At 42.7% G+C, this 17399-nt stretch overlaps 2 long non-coding RNA genes across 2 annotated transcripts; both read right to left on the bottom strand.

Annotated features, from left to right (window-relative positions):
• Positions 1–2523: 2523 nt before the first annotated feature.
• Positions 2524–5417, bottom strand: LOC311113652. The gene is made up of 4 exons (XR_014611024.1): positions 5369–5417; positions 5106–5277; positions 4845–4972; positions 2524–4718 (listed from the first exon to the last, which is right to left on the bottom strand). It is a non-coding gene; the product is annotated as an uncharacterized lncRNA (long non-coding RNA).
• A 6-nt stretch (positions 5418–5423) lies between these two features.
• Positions 5424–8314, bottom strand: LOC311113651. Its single transcript, XR_014611023.1, has 8 exons — positions 8077–8314; positions 7011–7099; positions 6612–6758; positions 6346–6491; positions 6101–6237; positions 5883–5976; positions 5681–5792; positions 5424–5592 (listed from the first exon to the last, which is right to left on the bottom strand). It is a non-coding gene; the product is annotated as an uncharacterized lncRNA (long non-coding RNA).
• Positions 8315–17399: the final 9085 nt, after the last annotated feature.

The raw sequence follows: 17399 nt of genomic DNA, 5'->3' as shown, positions 1-17399 counted from the left end.
TAATAACAGCTCTGCAGCCCCATTGTCAATGGCACACAGCTCTCAGTCTAGTACAGTGCTCAGTTCTCTTAACATTACCTTGAAGAGATAGTTCACCCTTACTTTACGATTAGTTATGTTCGCATCAATAACTTGTAGAAATGTGTTATAGGGAATTATAAACTGGGTGGTTCAAGCCCTGAATGCTGATTGACTGACAGCCGTGGTATATCAGACCATATATCACTGGTATGACAAACAAAACATTACGTTGGTAACCAGTTTATAATAGCAATAAGGCACCTCTGGGGTTTGTGATATCTAAATGATAATGCCCGAGATGCCGGTATTTGGAGGATATATTGGCACGGGTGTTGTTAGGCCCGAGATGAAGTCGAGGGCCGGTAAACCGTGCCAATATATCCTCCAAACACCAGCTTCAAGGGCATTATCACTTTTATACAATGGGTTATCAACATATTCAAATAATGTGTCACGTATACGTAGGGAGTCAGGAAGCAGGTGCAGAAGGTGTGATGGGTGAGTTGAAGGAGTCAGGCGCAGTAATGCGTCAAAACAGTCCAGTGCGCAAAACAGGCACACTGGAACCAACAAGGCACACGGGGAAAATATCCCTGCGATACAAAAAACAAGGAGCTGCACCGAGCTTCACTATCCTCACAATAAACAATCACACACAAAGACAAGGGGGCAGAGGGAACACTTATACAGGTACTGATGAGAGGATATGAACCAGGTGTGTGTAATGAACAAGACAAAACCAATGGAATGATGAAATGAGGAGCGGCAGTGGCTAGAAGGCAGGTGACGACAAACGCTGAAGCCTGCCTGAACAAGGAGAGGTGGCAGCTTCGGAGGGAGTCGTGACAGAAGGAGAGTTTAATAACAAAGATGCAAGGCAAATGAACAAACGGGACGCGTACTGAACATGAAAACAAATCAATATTGCCTGATGACTGAGGCTACTGAGGGCTAAATAAAGGGAAGGTAATCAAGGTGATGATGAAGTCCAGGTATGCGTAATGATGGTTGCCAGGGCCGGTGGTTAGTAGACCGGGGATGTCGAGCGCCGGAGAGAGGGAGCGGGAGTAGGCGTGACATAATGATTTACATATTTTCATTAAAAACATTATTTTGAGGAATTTATTCATACTATTTTATCCTTCCACAAGATATAGTCCCGACACAAATCTAGGGTTGCTACCCAACCCGGCTGGTCGTTCGTTCTATCGGTTCGGTTGCCAGAGACGCGACCCAGTAGTTAAGTATTTTTGTTCTGTATCTATGGACGCGACCCAGTTGTTGCCATACTGGCTGGCAATGTTCTTATCCCTTGCTTGCTAGCTAGCCAACTACGGCTACCTTACAGTCATGTCAAACAGTGCAGCCAGAATAACAAAGTAGCGCATTTGCATTTGTTTAAGCTGTTTTCTACACAGTAAAAACAGAAGTGTTAATTTAACTCCTATCGAGTTGAATTTAACTCTGTTTCAGATAACATTTGGTCCCACTCAAAATCAGTGTAAAATGTACTCTTTGGTCAGTGTAAAACTTTTAGAGTTAATTCTACTCCATATTGTGTAAAAAATAACAATGAAATGTGTCAAAATATTTAACACTGTAGTTTAATCACACTGTTGAGAGTAATATGATTACACTGTATAGAGTTAAGTCAACTACAATTTTACTTTAAAAAATGACACTTTAAAGTGTAATGATATTTACTTTTCATTTCTCTACAGTGTTTTTTTTTTTTAAATTTAAATCATATGATGTAGTGTTACTGAATTGTAGAAATATCAATACTATCAAATAAAACAAAGCACAATAATACAAGATGAGAGCACCCACATTTATTGAAAAAAAAAAGTATAATTTCAATGTCCGTGAATTTACATTGTACACCCATTGCCTTGTCTATGACAGAAGTATAACATCATAAAAATGTTCACCAGAGAAAGCAATATGGCACAACAAGGAGAGCTGTGTCATTTCCTCCATATGACCTTTGTATGTCAAAAGGTCTAGGGTAGTGCAGGTTGTCGACATGAAAAAAAACTAAATCATGCTTTGATCTGATCACCTCATATGCATGGAAATGTTCTTGAAAAGTTACTGTAACTAAAGGCACTGTGAGTAGTAACAGTTTTTCACACATTATCAGAACTGACTCAATCTGATAAAACAAGGGCACTTCAGAGTCAACTTCACCACAGATAACCAAGTGTGGGCGATAAACATACCCATTATGTTTAGCCCAATTAACCTTCATAACCTGAATGCTACTGGGCACTTGCATTGCCAAAGCAATTTCAGAACCTCCTTTTACCATATTTAAAGCCACCATTTTTCCTGGACCAATATCTAACCGACTAAAAGTTGTTGATCTTCGCCAACTATATGCCATATGATTCTGATGCTTTTTTGCCAGCGTTTTGGTAATATTTTTAAACGATTTAAGCTGTTTTTTGAAAAAATTATGTTTGCCTTCATACCTCATACACCAACTATGAAGTACAGGCCCTATTTTCTGGATGCAGCGGGGATAGTGGATAAGAAAATGGTGCTTTGGTAAAAGTTTTTTCTGAGGATACAACTTCTTAAACAGTGTATGGTGATCAACAATCAAATGTTTTAAATATACACATAGACCTTGAGATAACATGGGCGAGAATATAATGTTAATTATTTGCAATAATAAAAGAAGCAGGCCCCAGTGTTGGTCAGTAGAAGTTACCAAATCTCCAAAGATAAGAGGAACATTCCTAAGTAAGCACCAGGACTGAATTGCATTCAGTCCCAGATCATTAGATCCTTCACTTAAATTAACAGTCACAGGCCTGTTATTTCTCTCTGTGAAACCATAATCAAAACTTTGTATTCTTGAATGTATTTCTCCTGATGTAACATGTTTTTCATTCAAATACAGAAATAATAACTTCAATTCGTACTGGCCAACCCCTTCTAACACATCATGCATCACATCAACTGAGAAGTTCTCAGTTGTGTGAAAATACCTCAATGAATTTAATATGCATGACCTTTTCACACCAAAAACATACGGAAGGGATGGATTACAAGCCATTTCTTGACAGTGAGCAGTATGCATATCTTTGGTGCGTAAAACTATTTTGGAAGAATCTTCAGAGAATTCTGTTTGAAAGTCCTCCTTTTCTGCTAAACAGAACCTGCAACAGTACCTTGCACTGAAAGACTCCACCAGACCAAACAAACTATGCAAACCCAAATTATCACCTGTTACCTGTACTACAGTGCCACGTACATAACCACTGTATAATGGAATCTCAATACCATCGCTCTCTAACACTTTAATGTCTCGAACAATGGGAGCAAAAATTTCACTAAAACCATATCGTTTAACATCTTGAGTATGAAATAAGGCGCACAGGTGTATGTTAGCCAAAAAAGAATTCCATTTTGGAGAGAAGTTTCTTAAAGTAAAATATACTCCACCCAATTTATGAATACCTCGCTTGGAACCCAATGGGTTGGCGACCTCAAAATCATCATAGAACATCTGGACCTGTATTGTCTGCTTCTCAGTTGAGAACAGGGGGTGACTTTTAAAAAAAGATCCATCACAAATATCTCTCAGTCTAGAGTTGCTGGTAGCTGAGCTTTGCAACATTTCTGCAAAATACTGACTTTTAAATATTGACTGCAGTGTAGATAAAATTGGAATATACATGAATTTATCTTGAACTACTACCTGATCATATGTTCCAGTCTTTTTATTTCGTCTTGTGTCAAATCTTGAACCAATCACACATTCAACTGGTTCTACTATTTCCCACTTGGCAGTCATAAATTTTGATCGCTTGTATTCCGAATTTAGAACTGTGAAAGGATTCTCTAACCCCTCAAAACACGCCTCAACTTTCTTGCACATTTCTGTTTCTCTTTCATTACTAAATACATGCTTTATCACTGTTTCTTTAGCATGCTGATGAATATCTTGAACAATCTCTTCCATGGAAATCACTACAGTATTTACTGTACTTTGACCAACACCTGCTGCCTTTAGATCAGAAATAACAGCTGCACAACTATTTACAATGTATGGCGAAGATAACTCTGACTCAGCCTCTAAACATTCAGTCGACACTTCAACATGAGAAATATTACTGGTGTTGACGGTACTTTGAGGGTCTGAAAGATCATCTTCTATAGAATCTACTAAACTTTCTCCGTGGCACTTGTTAAGATGTTTTCTAAAACCAGAAAAGCTACCAAAAGAACGTGAGCATCCTTCTTGACCACATTTCAGAAAAAGAGTCCTGCCTGTACATAGCCCATGAATTATCTTAAGGTGCTTAACAAGGTTGTTTGGACTTCCATGGTCACTTTTGCAAAGAAAACACTTCATAGTTTTATCTCAACTAACGCACCATTCTTGCTCGCAACTCAGCAACTCTAGGAGTCTCCTTTGTTTCCCCCATGTCGATGTTATAGATGGTTGTTTGCACAAAAGTGAAAAAGCTGCTCAAGGAAGAACTGTATGACGTACCAAATACGTAATGGGCTTTAAAGACTTCGTCAAAAGCTCCTACTGAACCTGTTGCCTTGCATGGAAGAGCATGCTTGTCAACCACAATGAAGTAGGAGTGAATGCTGCTCTGTGTGGATCCCTGGGCGAGAAGGTAGGGCTGACTGCTTTGGGTGATGTTGTCAAGATGCTGCTGCACACTGGTTCCAACCTACAAAAAAAACACATTCAACAGAATTGTTTTGGTGACTAACCTCTGACAATAGATAAGATCACCTCAAACTGTGCACAAGATTGAGATGATGGAATATATATTTTAAACAACTGTTAAGCATACCTTTTGAAATCTGATGAGCTGATCTACAGCTTGATATGCAGACATCTTTCCCGGCCTCTTTCTACCTTGTGCAGATGGTGGTAGCAAATGTAGCAGCAGCAAGATGGCAGACATGTCACTGTCCCAGCCTACAAATAAGTAAATAAAAACCTGGTTAACATTGTGCCGTAGCATAACATTCTTATTCACAACTTGCACCATTATGGACATATAATGCACACCTACATTATCCACATAAAAAGTAAAACAGTTCATTCATACCATTCTCAACTTCAGCAGCTGACTCAGCATTGCGCATCAAATCCAAGAGTTCTGTGGTGGATACAAGTCCATGGCTTTCCTTTATTACTTTTGCTTTGAAAGTGGTTGGCCACTTCTCCAAGAATTTGTTGGCTGTGGCCTCACCAAACAGAAGTCTGAAATCTTGTTCTATCTGCAATGTAACACACAAAGACAGAAATAATGAGTGTTACCTTATTCTTCATTGGATATTTTTGGTGATGCAGTGAATTAAGTTGTCATACCAGTCCTGGTGTGTCCAGAAATCTTGGGAAGACCGAGAAGACATCTGATGATTTGGCTTCATCGTTGACCATTGCTTGCCGATATATGAAGGTCATTTTCATCTTCTCACGGACAGTGTTTTCATCAGCAGAGTGTCTCAAAACAGCAATAGCTGCTTCCACATCCTCATCAGATGGCTCTCTGTCATAGGTGAAGGGCTGACGATCACGGCCTGGCCCACCAACTTAAGACAAAATACAGTGTTAAGAAATCCTTTCTGTACAATTCACAGGTCACCATTATAATTACATGTCACTGATCAGAAAACATACCTTTAGGAGATTTGCTGACTGAGGCACCTCTTTCCTCTGCTGTTTTTCTTTGTATGGTCTTCAATCGCCATGCAAGGTATCCGGAACCACTCTCCGGATCGTAGTAATGATCCTATATTATTATAAATAAATTATAAAGGAGTACTATTCCCATTTCATAGAGTGAATATGTGCATAATGTTGCAATTACCCATTTACTTACATATCCATGTTGTGAGTATGGGTCTTCTAGATAGGGAAACAAAGCTACTATCCCCTGTGCATACATCACTCTGACACTTTTGGGGGGGGATGTCCTAGCATATGAATTCAAAGTTAACATCACACTGAATTGATATTGCACAACACATTTTACATAATTAATAACCGGAAAATAATAACAATGTTTCTTTACAGCCCATCTATATGCTTAATGCTTACCCATGTGTTTCTGTCATCTCAGCAGCAAGTATGTTGATCATCTGTCTTCTGGTGGCATCTGTCAGAGATTTGGTTTTTCCATACTCTTGCATAATGCGTTCACCACCAGGCTTTGATGTTAGGATTTTTTCAATCAGCTATAGGTGGAAAGAAATGTGCTTTCCGTAATTGTAAAACAATATGTAATGCTGTCACATGATGAAACAACATTCAGATTGGACTTAACAGCAATGTTCACCACTTACTGCTTTTGCCTCATAGTTTATGTGGCATGGCCTTTTAGGCTGGCTTCCTTCGCCAGCCGCTACTTCTTCAACATCGTCACACACAGTGAAATTCAGAATGATGGTGTCATCAGATGTACCCGAGCATGATGATGAATGAGAGGTATCTGTTCATTATGAAATTTGTGCAAAACATAGAAACATATTACAATAAACTGTTATTTTTAAGACAATAAAGGTTCTCATTCTGGCCTTTAAACTAAAAAACTAATTGAATGAATGAATACCAAGTCCATTGCCCAGCATGATTCTGAAAGTTCCAGGTGACTCCTTTACTAATTCTTCAAAAACATCTGAGTCAACTTCTGTGTCAGACTGGTCATACACCTTAATGTCTGGCTTTCTGCTTTCTGGTATGTTGAATTTTAGACACACTGTTAAAAAAAGAAGAAAAAAAAGAAAAACATGCATTCCCTTCTCACAAGAATCCAAGTTCATACTTAAGGTTGCCTCATGTGTTCACAAAATGATGAAAGACAAGGATCTGCACCTGATTTTATGTTACTGAAAATATAAAGCACAGCAGAAATGACTATAGACCTAAATAGATATCATAAGATAATAGCTTAATGCTGTATTATTTTGTCATTAGGGTGATATGTATTGCTTTAACCTATTATACCTACCTTCTTTCAAGAAAGCATTGAATGTCAGCTCAGACAGCTTGACGTATTTCTGCTCTTCCCCGAGCTGAACACGCAACAGCATTTTGCCTCTGTTAACAAAGAAAATATATATTCAAAATCATCATTTAGTGCTGGTTCAACTAAGCGTTAGCTAACTATCCATTTATCTCAGTAGTACTAGCTACGCAATGCACTATGCATTACTTAGACGTTACACTGCAATTACAAAGGCTGAAGTAGACAAAGTTGTGCTGGTTGAATATAACGTTAAGCTGCCATTTTCTGCAGCAAATGGGTGTAGGCTAGTTCAAGTTTAGAGGCACATTGTCCCATTAGCTACCAAATAACTAGCTATGTGTCAAAGTTAGCTAGCTCATTAGCCATTTTAGTTCGAACAGTAGCTAACCATTAAAATGGTTAAGCAATGTTAAACAAACCCGTCATGCAAATCAGTGATCTAAGTTATCGTTTTATAACACCAACATTAGCTGGCTAACTATCAGAAGCATGCTAACATTACCGTTATATATAGCTTTATAAAAAACAGTTAACGTTAGTGTAAGGAAGCCTGGGAAGCTATACAATAACGTTAGCTAACAATACTATCTGTATAAATGTTTTGTTGTTAGCGAACGTTATTTTACGTATTTACCATTCTGACAAACTTCATTCGTGAAAATATTGCAACACAAAGAAAGACAGTTACCGATACTGATTGCAAGCTAGCTAACCGCATGACAAGCACAATCTGCGCTCATGCCAAACGGTGGTGTCCTTCAAACGAACTGATTAGCTAAGTTAACGTTACCTATTTTTAGCCATATGAAACAGCAAGCCATTCACAAAAATATCAAACATATTCCATGGGTATATCATATAACAGTTATTACTGTCAACCATCTGAACTTACAAGCTAATTTAGCTGGCTGATGACGAGCTCACTGCAAGGGGGACCGCCGCATGGAACTCGTAACTTAAAATATGACCTTGACATCAGCACAACTCTAAAATTATGTAAAGTTAAAAAATACCGGTTTGGTGTTGAAAAAACGGGGATGTAACTTACCTAGCAATATCTGTGGCCTAGCTACTCCTTCGCAATCTTCCTCCACCAACGTACGTGCCAAACTTCAGCAAAGCAGAGTGGCGGGTATTCATCACTGCTGTAGAGTTGAAATTGTCACTGCGTATCTGCAGATTTTTACACTCACTTTTAACTCCACTGATAGAGCAACTTTACTCTCAAAAATGTTGAAAATACTCTATCTGGGTTAAAATAACTTTACTCTGAAATATTAACACCCCATTTTTTACTGTGTAGTGACATTTATTTGGATACATCCATAACAATGAGCTAATGATGCACGATTTCACCTGGCATAGAAAATGTGCCACTGAATATTGAAACAATGTTGCAAATGTCGGAGAGACAGACAGCAAGGTTTATTCAAATCTCCGCTGTTGAAAACTAAATGTTAGTCTAGAGATAATGTCTAGTTGCTTTTTATAGTGGAGATCAAGTTTATAAATTGCCTGGCTGGGCTGATGAGACAGTAGATTGCGCAGTCAGATGGAACAGAGTAAATAGGCATTTTAATGTCATAGATTTAGCCTGTGGTAACTTGTGGAATAGACACTGGCTGGAATGCGTTTTTAACCAATCAGCATTCAACATTAGACCCACCCGTTGTATAAATGGCCAATATACCACGGCTAAGGGCTGTGTCCAGGCACTCTTTGTTGCGTCGTGCATAAGAACAGCCCTTAGCTGTGGTATATTGGCCATATACCACACCTCCTCGGGCCTTATTGCTTAAATAATGCACGCTCTAGAATGCCCTTCAAGCCAGTCAGAAACAACTATTCAACAATGCCATGGTATAAATAGACAATACATTTCTACAGGTAATTGATGCTAACATAACTAATCATCAAGTCTGTTTGAACTATCCCTTTAAGCTAATGTTAGGATAATATATGGCATAGCAAAATATACTCAGACTAAACTATTGCTTTAAGCCCCGCACAAGACTCGCCACTGCACACAAAGCACTGCCATTCTGTGACTTATTCCCCACAAATTAAAACCCAAAGTGACAAAAACAAATACCAGGCACTCTGTGTTCTGCAGGCGCTAAGCTAACTTTATAGCTAATAATTCTCCTCAGTCTGCATATTAGCGCTTTCGCTAAGACAGCGCTGTTTATCAAACGACCTGCACTACTGGGCTTCTTGGGACTCGTCCAAAACAAAGAAACACCCTCCCACACTTCCTGATATAGCTCTTCACCTACAACAAGTGTGTGGTCGAAAACATGTTCAGATGGGGAGGCAGATTTTCCCTTAATTTGAGGTGAGATTTTAATGACTGTTACGCGCCAGTTCCTCGTACATAGTAACCATAACAAATTCATGTTTGGAAGCATGCCACAGTGTTTACAGTTGGTGGGTCTAATGAGTGGACAGACCCAACAGATGTGTAAGCTGGTGTAATTGGTGGTGTGTTAGTCATGTTGCGTCTCAAATGGCACCCCATTCCCTATATAGTGCACTACTATGGACCCTGGTCAAAAGTAGTACACTATATAGGGTATAGGGTACCATTTGGGACGCATCCTGTCTCTCTCTGCAGGTAAAAGTGTAGTGAGAGGAAGGAACACACACAGGAAGGATGAAGCTCATCTTTGGTTGTGTTTGGGAGCCTCATGTCTGTTGTAGGCTCTATTCACTCTAACAAAATCAACAGCTACAATGGAGAGAGAAGATGTTTGACACCGCAATGTCTCTTGACAGTCTGCCTTCCCCAATTACTGTTCTTAAATTTTTCAGATCAAAGACTCTTTTGCTAAGTCTCCAAGGAGTGTTTTCTGTCTATGGGGAGGAGCTCAGTGGGCATATGGATGACGAACTCTCTTTAAAAAAAAAGTCTGAAGGCCATTTATATTCTTAGAGATGCATGGTATTCCACTCACATCGCCACACTATGCATGAGCTCTGTCGATGGAGATTCTCCCAGGTTATTTGGCACTGTACAAACTCGTTGCGTTTCACGTTTGAGTGTCAGTGTTCCAAGGGCGCTCACCTTAGCTCATCATCAAAATGTCACTGCATGTGTTTCCAAGGATATGGAACCCTACAGTGCACAGCATCATAACCATTTAGCACCACGCTACAGCAGAACACTTTACAGCAAGAAAGCACACAGTGCAAATAAATAAATAGTATTATGTGCCAACTGCCAAGCCAATTTGGAAGTTTTAGTTGGACGCTTTTACAACGTGTCACTGTTTCAACGGCACTCTTAAAAGGCAAGCTGAGGAAACACTACCAGTATACTCCTCATTGACAGTATGAGGAGAGTGCGGGCCCTCCACTTCTGTGGGAACCCCATAATGTTGTGGAGACCCCGTAAACCATGAAGGGGTAGGAAGTAAACGGTGTAATGGTGACAGCACTTCAGATCCTCTTCTCTCATTACACGACTACACCATCCCAGCTTCCTCTTGTAAAATATAACTCTTTGCTTTCTGCCCTCTTAACACAACCATTCATGGGGGGATTATGAAGTTTAAAATAACTTTAATACCTCAACAGAGGACAAAGAATTGGCTTTAAACGGTTCACATTCTGCTTCTGCAGCTGGAGCAAAATGTTTTGTGAACGTTCCAGGTTACTCCACACATAATGAGATTCAAATCCAAACAGAGGAAAGTGAGCTGCCGCCAACCGCCAACATTACCACAACGTTGACGCCAGCTCACTTTCCTCTGTTTGGATTTGAATCTCATTATTAAGGACAAACCCAATTAAAAGCAGCCTGCTGTCTCCCAAGCAGCCGACCAGCTCCCATCATGCCCTTCACCAGACGACTGTGGGAGCCCACAGCAGTTGTCGAGGTCACCAGAACCTTCTTGTGTGATTTATGGGGAGTTGGCCCACTCCAAGGTGTTTTGCGGGGACTTGGCCCACTTCAACTCCAAAGTGGTTTGTGGGGACTCTGCACACTCCAATGTGGTTTGTGAGGACTCACTCCAAGGTGGTTTGCGAGGACTCACTCGACACTCTACACTGTGTCTATATACAGTGAGGGAAAAAAGTATTTGATCCCCTGCTGATTTTGTTTGTGTGCCCACTGATAAAGACATGATCAGTCTATAATTTTAATGGTAGGTTTATTTGAACAGTGAGAGACAGAATAACAACAAAATAATCAAGAAAAACGCATGTCAAAAATTTTATAAACTGATTTGCATTTTAATGAGGGACCAACCTGACTCATTAGCGGAGGGTCCGGGTGGGCATTCAGCCTCGGTGGCGGCTCCGGCTCCGGCTCCGGGCGTGACGTCCTCTCCCTTTCTGCCTCCCCGTTGCACCCCTGGTCCGGTCTGGACCTCGGTGCGATGCTTCCCCTCTCAGTCCTCCCACGATGCACCAAGCCCTGTCTGGACCCTGGTGTGGGAGGCCCCGACCCTGGAGAGGGGCTGACGTCTGGGTCTGGACCGGCAATCCCCCCGCGATGCACCAAGCCCTGTCTGGACCCTGGTGTGGGAGGCCCCGACCCTGGAAAGGGGTTGACGTCTGGTTCTGGAGTGGAGCCGCTGACCGGAGCTGAACTGGACCCCGGTGGAGCGGACTGCTCTGGCTCTGGGCTGGAGCAGCTGACCGGGGCTGGACTAGGCACCGGTAGAGCGGACTGCTCTGGCACTGGAGTGGAGCCGCTGACCGGAGCTGAACTGGACCCCGGTGGAGCTGACTGCTCTGGCTCTGGACTGGAGCAACTGACCAGAGCTGGACTGGGCCCCGGTGGAGTGGACTGCTCTGGCACTGGAGTGGAGCAGCTGACCGGCAATGGACTGGGCACCGGTGGAGCGGAATACTCTGGCACCGGAGTGGAGCAGCTGACCGGAGCTGGACTGGGCACCGGTGGAGCGGACTGCTCTGGCACCAGCCATACCGGGCTGGGGACACGCACCACTGGTCTGGTGCGAGGAACAGACATGGGCCGCACCGGGCTGGGAACACGCACCACTGGTTTGGTGCGGGGAGCAGGTACGGGCCGTACTGGACTGGATACACGCACCACTGGTTTGGTGCGGGGAGCAGGTATGGGCCGTACTGGACTGGATACACGCACCACTGGTTTGGTGCGAGGAGCAGCCATGGGCCATGCCGGACTGGAGACACGCACCACAGGTTTGGTGCGAGGAGCAGGCTTTACCGGTCTATGAAGGCGCACTGGCGGCACAGTGCGTAAAGCTGGCGCATAGCCTGGTGCCTGCACGGTCACACGCTCCTCAAAGCGAGTGCGGGGAGTTGGCTCTGCTAACCTCTGCTCTAAAGACTAAGCTCTGCTGCTGGAGGGTTAATTCCTCTCTCAGCTTCTCTTGTTGCCTGGCCAGCTCCTCTCTCCGTGCAACCATTGACTCCTTCTCCCTAAGGGCCTCCTGCAGCGCCTCCTTTTGAAGGGAGCTCTCCTGCTCTATCTTCGCGATCAGCCCCCGTAAGGTGGTTGTCTCTTCTGTTAGAGTGCTAATCTGCAGGTCTCTCCGAGCCTCCTGCTGCTTAGCCAACCACCCCGTGTGCCCCCCCAAAAAAAATTTTTTGGAGTTGCCTCTCGGGCTTCCTTCGCGGTCGGCACCGTTGGCGTCGCCGTTGATCCTCTCCTACCTGGGCTTCTACCTGCCCAAGGTCCTTTCCCAGCAAATATCTCCTCCCAAGACCACATCTTCCACACCTGTGTCCAGGGTGTTTGCTCCTCCTGGGCACACTGCTTGGTCCGTTGGTGGTGGGATCTTCTGTCACGTTCGTTGAATACAGGATTGGACCAAGGATTGAATACAGGATTGGACTACTAAACAACTATTGATTTAGAACCACTGAGAATTACTGCAAGTCACAAAGAAAACAGGTGCTGCCTCCACTATTCCAGTACCATTCAGCAGTAGTGGTGAGTGGATAAAATCACTGGTGAAGCCAAGGCAGAAAAAAATTCCATATTACAACCTAATTGCATGGTTTGCTCTATAACTTGTTAGTTCATATGTCTTGCAACCTTGATATATAGGCCTAAGGCCGAGACAATAGGAAGACACAGTGGCAGAATAAACTCAACCACACCTTTGTTTCATCATAAAACCGGAGAGTAAGCTCTGTCTGGTGAAGTCCAGTTTGCATGTGTGCGTGCAAGTAGAAAAAACATGTTGACTCACCCTACTTGTAGAGAAACGCCAATGCCATCCTCCTCTTTCATGTTGCCTAAACGGTCTATGACTCTGTCATACAGTACACGCTTTTAGTTTTTGTTGTCCGAGACTACCTGGCTAAAAAGCCAGGCCAGTTAGTTAACATTAGCCTACTACATCTAGCTACATGTTGAACTTCCTTCCTTTCAGGCCAGGGGCACAATGTATGAATTTATGGTTGGATCAGAATCACCGTTATAATCATTGGTCAGTACGGAGAATTAAGTAAAACCACAAGTCCAAATCCCTATCTCCATCCATGGCTAATTTAAAAAGGGCCAATTTTAGCTAGCTAGCTAGCCACCGGAAGACAACACAACTAGATGCAACAATTAAAAAAAAAATCTGTAAATGACGTTTGGCTTTTGGTGTGATGTGATTGGGGTACGCTAGGACCATTCACAGTTGAGCTCACTCAGTTTAGCTCAATGATGATTGGCTATTATTATTTTATTTTTTTATCAAGGGAGGCCAAATGCTCGCTGGCTTCCCTTGTATTCAATGCTACGGGCGGCAACAATATCATATTATTTTTGACCAGACAGCATCAGATAGATGGATACATTTTCAATGTTTTTTTTACAAGATCATGGACTGAATCCAGTCATGTTATGTTTAACTCAATCATAACCCTCAAAATGGTGACATAACTCTATTATAAGTCTATTATACAGGGGGCAATTATGTCTTACCATGACCATGTGCTCAAAACATTGAACCTTTTCTGGTTGAAGGGGCGTGTACTGATTAACACCTAAGGACAAACCTCTTCAGTGTGTGTGGGCAATATGTGTGTGTGTGTGTGTGTGTGTGTGTGATGTGCGTGTGTGACGTGTGTGATGTGCGTGTATGTGTGTGTGTGAGAGAGGGAGAAAGAGTGTGTGCGTGTGAGAGAGGAGAGGAGAAGCAGCTGTTTCTCTGTGGTAAATGGGTCCTCATGTTCGCAGGGTGGGGATCGTCAGGGACGTTCTGTGAATGAGTGTGAACACGGGGCTGGCTGTTCTCCCATCCAGTGTGGATGAAAGCTGAGAATAGGCTGCCTGCCCGTCCACTGGCTCCAAATGTGTGTGTTTGTGTGTGTGCGGGTGTGTGTGTGTGCACTTACCTAAAAATAGCCCTTTGGCTCAGCAATGGTGACATCACACCATTACAACCTGAGGTACCAAAATCCCCTCTAGGACCTTCTCTGTTACAGGAGGGGGTCGCAGTTCCGGAGTGACCCACTAGGTGTCATCCTCTGACAACCTTAGGCACCTCCTCACTCACAGTCTGGACTAATCAGTATCCTATTGGTGTCACCTGTGTCTACCTGTTCACTGGTGTATTTATGCCCTCACTTCCCTGTGTTCCCTTGCTCAGTTTTCTCTGTTAGTTTCTCTATGTCCAGCAGTACTACTCAGTGTCTGATCGGAGACCAATGTACAGGTACTTGAGAGATGTTCTCCCTGTTTCGTTAGTCGTTTTCAGTCGTAGTTAGTATTTCGTATGTTTGCTGTCAGCCTGTTTTTGGAGACCAATTTGCTCCTCCTTTATTTTATCGTTAGTCCGTTATTTTGTATCCTGATTTTGGGACCACCAGTAAAGATCCTTGTTTCACCATCTCTGCCTACTGCCTACTGTCTATCCTGCATTGCACCTGGGTCACACCTCACACCAACCCTTACACTTCTCCTCCTTTTGTCAAATGACAAATGACTTCACAACCATTGAAGTGCTCTTCAACTCAAGGTCAGCCTGCCCTCCTTTCTCCCACTCCTCTCCTCCTCTTTCTCTCACTCCCACCAGCTCTTTCAAATCCTCCATTCGCCATTCATCATCAAATCCTTTCCATCGAAAGGTTTGAGTAACCCAGTAATGATAATTGAAAGGTAATCTATGGGGCGTGTGTTTCACACCCGTTCATCTGACACACACACACACACATGCACACACACACACACACACACACACATTTGTTTTACTATCCTTGTGGGGACCAAACAATTGATTCCCATTCAAAATCCTATTTTCCCTAACCTTAATATCCTTAACCCCAATCTTAACCCCAAACGCCTAACACTAACCCTAATTCTAACCCTAACCCTAAGTGTAACTCTAACCCTAAACCTAACCCCTAAGCCTAATATTTATTGTTTTACTATCCTTGTGAGGACTTCACACACACACATACACAGGATGGAGCGTTCTCCTGATTGGTAGATCATCTCATATTAACACATTGATCAGGCGTAAACGGAGACTGCGTCTGGGAGTGTGTTCTGTGATAGCTGCGTTGTTGGTCATGAATTGATGGACACCTGTCTAAGCGGTTATTGATTAACGTTTCTGTTGAAGCCATTACAGATGATGGTGGAATTACATTCATGTTAGGGCTATCAGTGTATCTCTCAAAGCTAATTATTGGTAAAGGTCTTTCTTTGGTTATAAAAAAGTAATTGTTTCTGTGCTGTTATTTATATCAGGGTCTCACAGCAGCAACTCTGATGGTCTTTGTCACTTCAAACGTTGTGAGAATGTTAATGTTACCTTTTGAGGCATACATCTCTCTAACCGTATTTAACCTCCCACCTCAATGGAGAGAGAGAGAGAGATAAAGAGGGAGAGAAAGGGGAGAGAGAAAGAGAGAGGGAGAGATATCAGTGTCATTCGCTTCAGAAAGTGATGCTTTGTTGTCTCTTTTTGTCACGATCGTCATATTGAATAGACCAAGGCGCAGCGTGATGAACGAACATGGTTAACTTTATTATCTTTAGTGATAATAGACAACAAAAACAAAACAAGAAACGACTCGTGAAGTCCACGGTAACAATGACCAACACGGAACAAGAACCCACAAACACAAAGGGAAAACAGACAGTTTAAATATGGCTCCCAATCAGAGACAACCAACGACAGCTGACACTCGTTGCCTCTGATTGGGAGTCACTCTGGCCAACATAGAAATAAACACAACAGAAAGAACACACCCTGGCTCAACATATAGAGTCCCAGAGCCAGGGTGTGACACTTTTGAGGACAACCTCTGATGAAGACCCCATACAAACACAGCGGCCATTATCGTTTGAAGTTTTGAGATGGAAACTTGATGCATTTGATTTAAGGCAATATCAACCTTGAATGTGAGTTATGAGCACCTAAGCTGGCTCGAGACTGTCAGGGAAAATGGTCGCACTTGGAGAAAATACTGATGATGATAATAATGCTGAAGAATGCAAAGCATTAATCACGGCATCTCTGTTTTTATTGATGGTCTGTGAGCTTGGCAGACGAACGGCGCCAACATGCATAATTAAAACTGGACCCAGAAGCTGGTGTTGTTTCGTCCTCCCAAACAACTTTTAATGTACAACCTTTCTTTAATTCCTTAACTTCTTCAAATTAGGTGAAATTAGATGCTGCATGACTTGTAATGATGGGTTTAGCTGTATTGCGAAAGGCTTCGATTTCTAACAAGCATCGATTGTCGTCAAACATGATTTAAGAAACCAATGGTCGCAGATGAATAAGAAGTCATGCTGAGTCAGGACACCATGATGTGAGCTCTGATCCCCATAATGTCGCCCGTATGTACCTTTATGTGACTGAGAAGAACTGGGTGGGGCGAGTTAATGCCCCATTACGGCTCTTCCGTCTCCAGTTTCCTGTCTGAGAGGACACACTATTATCGTCCACTTAGAGGATCACATGATTATTATATACAAGCTTCCTGGTAAAGCAAACCTCTCCATATCCAATTGCAAACTTCTCCGATCCATTTCTCTATCGCTCTCTGCCATTCTCTGCGCTCTCTCTTCTTGCATGGTTCTCTAGCTCTGTCGTCTTGCTAGCCTTGTTGTAATCAGTCCTCAGGGAGGTGAGATGTTGGCTTTTCTTCCCCCTTGTCTGTTTTGGCTCTGGGAACAGCTCCAGTTTCCGGATTGAGCCCTGTTGATCACCTTGTCACCATGCTCCCAATCTGGAAGGAGAAAGATGTGTTTGTCTGCCTGTGTGTGTGTGTGTGTGTGTGTGTGTGTGTGTGTGTGTGTGTGTGTGACAAATCTCCCCCTCCCCTCCCCACTAACCCAGGGTCTCAACCTCCATGACACCTTAGGAGATTGGATTTGTTTCCCATTCACACTGGACACTGAGACAGGAGGGATAGAGTCAG

The sequence above is a fragment of the Coregonus lavaretus genome (assembly GCF_964263955.1).
Source record: "Coregonus lavaretus genome assembly, chromosome: 40".
NCBI classification, from domain to species: Eukaryota; Metazoa; Chordata; class Actinopteri; order Salmoniformes; family Salmonidae; genus Coregonus; species Coregonus lavaretus.
Note: the sequence above shows the minus strand (reverse complement) of the source record. Positions and strands in the feature narration are given on the sequence as shown.